Below are 7,881 nucleotides of genomic sequence, written 5' to 3'. Positions count from 1 at the left end.
GGTCTCTCAGTCCATTCAACATGGACCCCTGTCATGGAACAAAATGTTCCTGGCAGCTACATTCACTCCTAAGGTAAATTTTACCACCTTTTGTCACTAGATAAGACTTTCCAATTCTGGAAGACCTTTCCATCAGTTTAAAGTTCACAAGCTGCTGAGAGGGGACATCCATAAAGAGATCTAAGCTGAACTGGTTATGTTTAGCTTAGAGAACAAAAGACTTGGATGTGGACGTGGCAGTAGTCTTCAAATAACTGAAGGGCTGTCAGACAGAAGAGGGCAAACACATGTCCTTTGGTGCATCAGAGAACAGGACTAGATCTTTTGTGTTTAAGTTATAAGAGAGTCAATTTTGGATGAACGTTTCAGCCAAGAAACTTTGTGGTAAGAGTAATTTTTAGGTGGAGGCAATTAGCTGAAGGAGTAGTGATCTCTCCCTGGCTAGAAGTCTTTGCCTGCCTGAAGTTGTCAGCCATCGGCTGAGGATGCTCTAATATTGGAGTTTAAGCACTGAACGAGGTGTGTGGATGAGCTGGCCTTCACTGACCCATTTAGCCTGCTGTTTTTCCATCTGATTCACCATTAGGTTATTTTATAGAGAAGTTGTATCACCCTGCAAATGTGTATATTTATTTATTGCTTTTATGTGTGCTGATTTTGGGGATACTTTTAAAGTAGGGTGGAAATGACCTATAAAATACAATTACTGCCATCACCACCATGACCAGTTCTGAAAATACTGACAACAATAAAATCAGCCTGACTGGGTTGTGGATAAAGTTCAGGACCTGATCAGCACTGGCAAAGTTCAGTGCTCTGATAATTCATTCTGGAACTAGGCCTGGGGAATCAAAGGAAGTGTGTTGTTGCATACAGCAAGTGATTAGGTGCTAGGAGAGGAGAAGATACATTTATTAGATATTATTCTTCCTTCCTTCAGCAGAGTGCCATCCCTTTGCAGCTTAAAGGAAGATCAGATAGGCTAGTTTTAGTCTTTTAGTTTAAGTAATCAAGAATGCCTTCATGCTCTGACTTCCTCAAAGCATCTGGGTGGTCACAGCTGGAAACAGGTTTCTGGACAGACCTTCTTGTCTGATCCATCAAGGCTCTTCTTATGTATGTGGCTCTTTGATGATCTGGATCAGGGATGGGAAAATTGTAGTCCTCCAGAGGTTCATCTCCCATCAGCCCCATGCCAGCATGGCCAATAATCAGGGAGCTGGGAGTCCATCAACATCTGGAAGGGCCAGAGCCTCTCTTTCCCTGATCTAGATAGTAGGACAGGAGTGGGGAACCATTTTCAGTCTGAGGTCTGCATTCCCTTCTAGACACATGCCAATGGTAGGTGGAGCCAGAGGCAAAAGTGAGTGAGCAGCAAATGTACATTTTGCCTTTACGTTGTAGAATAGTTTCTATACACATTTCACCTCCTACCCTGTTCCTGAAGCAAGAGCCATTATCAATACTCAATAATTTGTTCCGCCCTAGCAAGAACACTTCGGTTTTAATGTAGGGCTAATGAAGGGTGTGGCCTGGGAAGAGTTCTGAGGGTCAGATTAAGGGACGTAAGAGAGCCATATTCAGCCATAGGCATAGAGGTCCCCAGCCAGAGTACGAGTTAGAGTAGGAGTTAGCTCTAGATGTAGGAAATATTAACTGCTAGTATAATATCACCTTGAGCAAACCACATATCAACAGCATTTGGCACTGGGGGTGTGGGGAACGACTTCAGGGAAGCCAATATATCCCCTTATCTGTGTACAAACAGAGACACACCTCTTCCTTCTCCTGACCTTTTGTGTGCTCAATGCAAAAGAGTAAAGAAGGAAAGAGAGGTGCTGTAAATGATCAGTGGCAAATACCACAATTTTCTAGAGAAGCAAGTTAAGTAGTATACATTTTCCTCTCGACATTTCATGTAAGCCATTAAGTCTAGAATTTAAAACTGCAGCCCCGGCCCTACAAGCCACAAACCCTTGGCCTAACATAATAAGCTGCCTTATTATATAAGCTCAAGCTATTTGTCAGTCTATCCCAGTATTGTCTACTCTGACTGCCAGCAGCTGTAAAGGGTCTAAGGCAAAAGAATAAAACGGGTGGGAGGGAATGTCACATACAGTTCCCTGAATTCACTGGACGAAGGCAAAGGTATTAATGTAATAATAACAAAGGCAATCTGTGGTTTGCTGTTACTGCAGAGAAATGTAGTGTGATTAGCTGTGCGTAACTTATGCACATGTGTCTTTTTTGAGACGCTCCTCAACCTCAGATGGGGTTCTATGTGTTGCCCAGGAAATGTGTCTGGAAAGGGATTTCCTTCTCCATACACACTGAAATATGACTGGTTGTGTGTTTAGAGCACAGGATCAAGCACACTGAGTCTTGGTTTTGTGAGCATGTAGTGGACAGTATGTCTGTGTGTGAGTAAGCGCAGGCTGGAGAGTCATCTGTGATTACCAGTATATGCCTTTGAAAAGGAAAGGAAGGGTTGTGGCCTGTGGCCTGCAGGGAACAGATGTGGTTTGGATGTTTGCAAGCACTTGTTTGATTTTCTTGGGTGTAGGTTCCATGTGGGAGAAGAAACCCATACACACAGATGTATGCATAAACTTTGCATGCCTGTAAACCAACCACCCTGGTTCAAAAACTGCCAAGAAAGTGCCTTACATGTTGAGGAAAGCCAGGTTTCTCAGTTAATTCAGTCTAATGTGCCTTAGCAGTGTAACAACAGGGCATTAAGTAATGTCCAGAGCAAGGAGAAGAAGAAAAAGAGTTTGGATTTGATATCCCACTTTATCACTACCCGAAGGAGTCTCAAAGTGGCTAACATTTTCCTTTCCTTTCCTCCCCTACAACAAACACTATGTGAGGTGAGTGAGGCTGAGAGACTTCAGAGAAGTGTGACTAGCCCAAGGTCACCCAGCAGCTGCATGTGGGGGAGCGGGGAAGCGAACCCGGTTCACCAGATTACGAGTCTTAACTACTACACCACACTGGCTCTCAGCAAGTTTAAATACTGAGTACTCAGAATGATTTATTTAAAATATTTGTAGCCTTGTAGTACACATGTCAACATATGAGTCACTTCAACCATTTAACAATAAAATATCAGGGAACCTGGACTGATTATAAAACACTAACATGTTCAGTGAGGTCTACTCCTTAGTAAATGTGTTTGGGATGGTAGCCTGAAATATGACAACCCAAAATAATTTGTTGTTATTATTATTATTATTATTATTATTATTATTATTATTATTATTATTATTATTATTATTATTTCAGTGGCCATACTATTGCAATAGAAACAAAGGAAGCGGCCTTAAAGTGAACAAAACTATTTGGTCCCTCTAGGTTAGCACTGACTGGCAGCTCTTGAGGGTTTCATATAGAGACCTCTTTTTGTTCCCTACCTGGAGATGCTGGGGATCGAAGCTGAGTCCTTCTGCATGCAAAGCAGATGTTCTACCCCTGAGCCACAGCCCTTCTCTGTGGTATTATTACCATGTTCATCAATCTGGATTAAAGAGCCACCACCCCCAGATTCACAGACACAGTGGAACAAGGCAATGTGGCCAATAGTTAGAATTTTGTACCCAAAAGTGGGTGGAGATGTGGCGGAAAGGATCAAGTCCCACCTCTGCCACTCACTAAGCCTTGGACACCTTCTCCAGATGTTCAGCCAGTAATTCTCTGTCTCCCTGAGACATTGGCTTAAATGAGGCAGATGACCCATGGGATTTTAACACCCAGAACCAGTTAGCTGGCTTGCCTGAAAAACCTCATGGTGGTCTCATAGCTGACCTCATTAGCTGCAGGAGTAGCAAGGAAGCCCTATAGTATCCTATGCTCCACTGGGGGCTTTGAAGCACTTCTGTCAGTCAGAGGAGATCATGGAAGTCTGGATGGATCAATGAAATTTGTTGGTTTCATAAGCTCCTATGGTGTGGAGGAACCTAGACACCCTCAGATGGGAAGAGGTACAAGGGTATGAGATGGAGGAAGACAATATTGCTCCATGAAATGAACCTCCTCCGCTGAGTTTGCCACAATCCCTCCATACATGCCTGAGCATGGGAGAAAGAAAGGGGGGGGGAGGACATCCCCTCAATCCTCCCCCAATTGCAAAGGCCTCTTTTCCGGTTTGTAAGCCGCTGCTCCCCATTCCACTTGGCATATAGAATCTGTGAAAAGGTGGAGAGACAAACAGCCTACATAGCAAAGGGCTTTTAAAAAGATAAGTCTCCGGAGCTCCAGGAGTCTCCTCCTGGACCATTACAGCTCACGTACAAAGTGGTGGAAGTAGGTGGAAGTCCTACCCATCAGCGTCGCCCACTCGCGAAACCCAGAATTCTTAGAAAGAGATACTTATTTAAGGCGGCTGAATCCGGTGCTGGAATTGGAGGGGTGCAGAAAGACCCATCCCATTGGCTTTTTCTAATGTCGCCTCAATAGATAGGGCTTTTTTAGAATACAGGGCGCAGCATGCTCTGTCGGGTCATTATACACTCTTCTTCTGCTTTCCCCTCAAGAGCTAGAGCACTCCGCCTCGTTTTTGGCCTCCTCCTTCCGCCCGACATCCCCTTGCCCGTCTCCGACGGTTTTCTCTAAATACAAGGAGGAGGCGCGAATTTAAAGGCACACCTTTCCTCTCCTACTTCGTCGCTCAGCCCGTTTTTCACATTCTCCAGCCGTCTCTCCTAAACATCCGCGCGCACACCCTCCACACACAAACAAGAACAACGATGCCACTTAAAAGCAGCAACACGCGACACTTCTCCAATCTTGTTTGCTGAAAGAAACACCCCTTCTTCTTTAAGAAACGCAGTTCCACCCGAGCGCGCCCGGGCGGCTTCTGTAAAGATGCACCGAACTTTCTCGCGACAGGAGAAAAAGATGAAAGGGCCGCAGAACCTTCGAGTCCGGGCAGATCGAATTCGGAACTTTAGGAAAGGGCGTGAATGGGCGAGGCGAGAGGTCCGCGCTGGCAAGCCCGACTGATCCTCCTCTCCTCAAATCCCGTTTTAAATTCCAGGAAAGAGTAGCGGTGCCTTCGATGATCGCAACCTTCTTTATTTCGGACGGAGCCTTTGAACCCTGATCTATCCCAGCCGCCGCATCTCCTTCCCTCTTTTGATGCCCCCTCCCCGCAGCCCTTTCGGGTTTCCTTCAAACCCCAAACAGGCACGGTTAGTTTTGGGTTTGTTTTGTTGTTTTGGTGGGGGAGCTGCATCCTTGGGGCTCGGGGGTGGGGAGCTTGTCTGCCCAGACAGAGGCCAAGTCTCCCAGTGGCTTTCCAACTGATCCCGGAGGAAGGATGGCGACTTCTCTCTAAGCCCCCACATGCCTGCGGAGGGATTGTTTGCTCCGGTTGCCCCTCAGGGCTCAATCAGGCAGAAAGGGTCAATACAGTGTATGTCCCACGCAAAAGGAGGAGGACAATAAAGCCACCCTCCGGGTCACAGGTCACTTCGTCACTGATTGAGATATTCGCAAATTTCTTTCCTTCCTCTTCCCCACCTCCCCCATCTCGCTTTCATTCTCCTCCTCCTCCTCCTCCTCCTCCTCCTCTCTCCTTCTTCGAGTTAGCGCCGAAAAGAAAGACCGAGAGAAAAAGAACAAGCAAGAGTTTTGCGGCGCCTTTAAAGACCAACAGATTTGCGACGGCATCGGCTTTCGCGATCCACAGCCCACTTCTTCATAAGATGCACGGTCAGAAAAGCTTGTCTCCCATAACAAACAAACGCGTGAGCCTCCAAGGGTCCCGAAAGAGACTCTTGGCTGCTCTTGCTGCAGGAGAACTCTAACAAGGTTAACCCCCTTGGATGCAGGGATCTTTGCCATATTCACACGTGTGTGCGCCCGCGCGCACTGAACCTTAAATTGGTGTCTGTTGCAGAAACATTGAAAGATATTTCCGACAAACACAGACAGGCTTCTATTAAGGAGGGTTCAGTTCCTAACTGTGGGTTCCCCTTCATGCACCTGATAAAAGTGGATTTCAAAGCACAAAAACTTATGTCGCAACAACACTGGACAGCCCACCAAACCTTTAGTATAATTTAACGCCCCGTGGTGTAAGGATAAGCGTCGATAGGCGTTAGATTACGTTGCTCATGGGGAAGGCAGTAATATCGGGTACAAACATTCAGAAGGATGCTATATTACCACACAGATGGAAAGATCAGAGACAGATAAAATAGACAGACGGACAGATAGATACATAACGGGTGGGGTAACTTTGTAACAAGGGTGGGTGCGTTTTAAGATTTGTAGTGATCAGGCACACCCAATTTATTTTCAATCGTTAATTGCGCTCAAAATTATATTGCGTGTAAAATGACAAGGAAAGGTTATTGAAAGGAAAGACGATTGGGGGGGGGGCAGAGATTGACTTTCTCTAAGCTGGGGAAGTCTCCGGTCTCATCCTTGGCTTCCGCTCCCCATCCCAATTCTCTCTCGCTTCCTAACTGGAGACGTGGGGAGGGAGATCTCATAAGACAGGTTTTTGTTGGCATGGGTATGAGTAGTCTGTTGCCGTAGCAAGAAGAGTGGCTTTGAATCCCCCTCCTGATGCGGAGAACCCCAAGGCCTTGGAAAGAGAGGAGGAGGAGGATCGCTTGTTTATATAAATCACAGGCGAAAATCAGTAGCTTGGCTGTATGTGAAGGTCGTTCTATATAGGAGCGGAAGGAAATCGCCTTTCCAGAACTGCGCTCAGAATTGTTGTGAATAGAGGTTCAAATATGGCAATAAACTCTTCTTCCCATAAATTGCTTACATATCGCAGTGTCCCAGCACCAGCTGTTTGCAACACCATTAATCATAATAAAAGAATAAAATTTCATTTATGGAACATTTTATTAGCCCATTACAAAATCCAATAGCCCACATTCCCAGAGGACAGTGGAACGTTTCCCCGAATGCCTCGATGGAACCAGCATTTCTTACACAGGGGCATTAATGCGATGCCCCCTTCCATTCTCTAAGATGCAAATGCTACAGTCAGCCTTTCCCACGTGCTACTTAACCCTCCGAATACCTGGATTTAACCGATGTAAAAAACGGAAACATCAATCAAAAAATATAATTATTAAAAGCTCTTTTATTGGAAATACTGTCAATGACGGAAGTTGAAGTGATCTTCACGCAAACACTTCCATTTGCCTTTTTCTTTCTAAGGAGGCTCGCAGCCAAAATCATGTTCACATGTTTTGACACTGGTGCCATTGGCGGAACCTCAAAGCAATAATGGTACGTCTGAACCCGCACCTTAGCAAGCCTGGCATCTGAATTTGTGTGGGATGATGGTGGACCAGAGTTGGGAAACAGAAAGGAAGGGAGCCGAAGAGAGGTTCTGCACGGATTTTTCAAACAACAAGGACATCTCCCCCTCTCCGGCCCCCACAAATGGACGGAGGAGACAGATTTGGCAAATTGTGTTGTCATTTTTCGTAGTGATTCTTGTTCTAGACGTATTCGGTGCTTTAGCACATAAGATCGGGCTTCTCAACTGAGATGATCAAAAGGACAGCATGGATGCCCAAACCATATATGCCCAAACATGTCTGTGACATGTTTCTCTGTTTGTCTGTCCTTTAACCCTCACAGCCGTACATCCTGCTCTTCTCTTAAAAGAAGAGATGGAGAGATAGAATATAAAGACAGGAATTCATATATCAAATATAGGACAAATTTCCAGCGATTGCATGATAGTTGATCCGCTGGCGTCTACATACGTATTCTAGTAAGACTTTTGTGTCCTTTAAGCAACAATAGACAGCGTGAAACTTGTATGTGATAGAAATTGGCAAATATGGGTACCTGTGATCTATCTGCCACCTATTTTATTCCCTTCTTTCATAAAATGTCTGAAAGCGT

Source organism: Podarcis melisellensis (assembly GCF_964234715.1).
Source record: "Podarcis melisellensis genome assembly, chromosome: Z".
NCBI lineage: Eukaryota > Metazoa > Chordata > Lepidosauria > Squamata > Lacertidae > Podarcis > Podarcis melisellensis.
Note: the sequence above shows the minus strand (reverse complement) of the source record.